The sequence below is a fragment of the Peromyscus californicus genome, unplaced genomic scaffold (assembly GCF_007827085.1).
Source record: "Peromyscus californicus insignis strain IS unplaced genomic scaffold, ASM782708v3 Scaffold_11__1_contigs__length_118956290, whole genome shotgun sequence".
NCBI lineage: Eukaryota > Metazoa > Chordata > Mammalia > Rodentia > Cricetidae > Peromyscus > Peromyscus californicus.
In genome coordinates this window covers 1,612,704-1,615,449 of record NW_026294402.1, presented here as the reverse complement: position 1 = coordinate 1,615,449, position 2,746 = coordinate 1,612,704, and the positions used below count along the sequence as shown (strand labels likewise).

Genomic DNA, 2,746 nt, shown 5'->3' with positions numbered 1-2,746 from the left:
GCAAATTATTTAAGGCTGCTGTTTTACTAAATTTGTTTACTAGTACACACAATAATCTACCATAATATCTTATACCTATCCATTCCATTTCTTCTTTTCCTTTTTTTTTTTAGAATACTGAGTTTAATATTTCCTTCCACCCCCAACCCTATAACCATCATCTATAACCCTGAGAATTATGAAACCTAAGGGAGAAGGGGCGTCGTTTTCTTAGAATTGCTTCCTACTGTTTAGGGGATGATGTTATCTCTGTTGGGTACTGTGAGAAAACTCAGATAGTTAAATCTCAGTTAGACTAACTGTAGGTTCTGCAGCAAGTCTTAGAGTAATGGGTAAGATTGTCTGAAATTCTGGTAAGAAGTGTAGTATGATGATGATTACCATGGCATCATTCTGGATTGGATAGAGTTGTTGTTGGGGCTCCATCTTCCTTCTGGAGACTTCTGAGATTGCTATTAGAAAAACTTATTTGTTATCAAAATGGAAGATTTGGATTTAAAGAGGACATAGCATGTAAGAAAGGATTCTGAGAAATCAAGAGTAAGCATGGAGAGAATAGAGTTTTCCTGCCCGGCTAGCTCAGTCGGTAGAGCATGAGACTCTTAATCTCAGGGTCGTGGGTTCGAGCCCCACGTTGGGCGCCAGATATTGGTGAAATTATTAAGGCCACTCCACGTAGTTAAAAGGAGATTTATTTAATGGCGTAACTTACAAATTAAGGGATAGGTAGGTCGCGGGGCCTGGGGAAGGTGTATCACAGTCCAGCGGTGTTCTCTGGAGCTCTGCTTGGTCCATCTCCACTATCCAGGGTCCCGTAACGGAGCGAGTGCCCCCCGATCCAGATCTCGGGTCCCCAGGTGCCTCCCTTGGCTCTGCCTTGTAGGCGTGACAGTTGCCGAAGTCTCAATGGGGGTTGGAACTTCCAGATCAAAGCTGGAATGGCTACCTACTACACCCTGGCAGTGGCATGGCTCTCAGACACTAACATGGGCCTAGGTGGCAGCCCAGGTTCTTGGCGGCAACATGAGCTACCTCCCATCTTGCTAAAGGAGCACAGGAGCTACAGATGTGTATTACTGCACCTGGCTTTGCATGTTTCTGTGAATTCAGACTCGTGTCCTCATACTTGTTTTATCCACTGAGCAGTCTCTCCAGATCTCAGATTTTCATCTTTCCAAACAGTCCTCCATGGCTTCCCTATTTTAATAAATATTATGGATAGATATTGCCAATAGTACTTTGATATTTCCACATCTTGATTCATGTCAGAATGACTACATTCTAGTAGAAAAATCAGTAAGGGATTTAGAAGCATCCATGTGGGAATTGGTGAAAATCAAAACTTCATTATGTTCTTGGTTATATAATTGTGATAAGAGACAAAAAAGTACTGCTTAACAAATTTGCCCATAATTTAAAGAAAGTATTTCTAAGCTCTTCATTGACTTAAACTTGTTTTAGTAACCACAACATTGTTAAAAGGACTTATCACTAGTTTCACAGTAAAACACTAGAGTGCACAGTACGCAAGCATGGGTAAAAATCTTGGACCCCACCTGTTTATCTGAAAAATAAAGTTAAGAGATCAGGTCAGAGCCGGGCGGTGGTGGTGCACACCTTTAATCCCAGCACTCGGGAGGCAGAGGCCAGCGGATCTCTGTGAGTTCGAGGCCAGCCTGGGCTACCAAGTGAGTTCCAGGAAAGGCGCAAAGCTACACAGAGAAACCCTGTCTCGAAAAACAAACAAACAAACAAAAAAAGAGATCAGGTCAGGACACAGATCACTTTTAATAGAAAGGAGAATCACCCTGAAGACACAGATACTGGCAGGATACTCTACTTGTTATATGGGTCCTAAGAGCTGAACTCCAGGCCTCATGATTATGGACAAAGTGCTCTTAATTGCTGGATTGTCACCCCAGACCCACCAGCTGCCCTAAATTCACACTACAGCTTCTGTAGTTCACTTCCTTGGTGTTTCTGATTTGCCCATTTTATGGTTGTCACTCTACTTTTCTTCTTCCTTCTGTTTTGTCACCTCTATGCTACATGTAAAACAGATTATCCTAGAAACAGTAGCAGCAGTGGAGACCCTGGCAGCAAAGTAGCTACCACAGTTAGTTAATCTTTCATTCTATTGGGCATGATAAATTTAAATCAATAGTTATATACATTTCGATTGGCTTTGAAAATTATAAATTTATAAACTGAAGTTCCATTTGCTTTTGGGATACCATCTTACAAGGACTCCAATTTGCAGTAAGGCTCATTAAGGAAGGGAATGGCTCAGTTGCCTTTAGCCTACCGGCTATGGGTGGTATAGGACCTCTGTTGGTCTTTTCTGTGTCGAACACACAGATTGTAAGCCCAGTGCCAATTTGAGATCTTTGGCAGCAGTTAACTCTGCAGCTCACACATGATTGAGCCTGTATGATAATGAGCATTCAGAGACATGTAATACCTGGGGGGCGCTCACCAACCTAAGACAGAGTGCCTGTGTGGACTGGGCAGGTATCTCCATGACGGGTAAGGTGAAATTCGTGTTACAAGTGATGGAAGAGGACATTGACTGTTGTGAACACACCCTACATACACACACTTTCACATATGCACACTCACATTAAGTACAAATGAAATCTTGTTTTAAAAAGAGAGAAAGCTATTAGAAGATGTCAAAGAGACTGCTTCCTTTCTTCTTCTGTGGATGTATGACCCTTTCTTTCAAATGAGCATCTTCATAAAAAGG

The 2,746-nt window shown here is 42.1% G+C and overlaps 1 non-coding gene across 1 annotated transcript; it reads left to right on the top strand.

Annotated features, from left to right (window-relative positions):
- The first annotated feature begins 568 nt into the window (after positions 1-568).
- On the top strand, positions 569-641 carry Trnak-cuu (transfer RNA lysine (anticodon CUU)). The gene has a single exon. It is a non-coding gene; the product is annotated as a tRNA-Lys (tRNA).
- Positions 642-2,746: the final 2,105 nt, after the last annotated feature.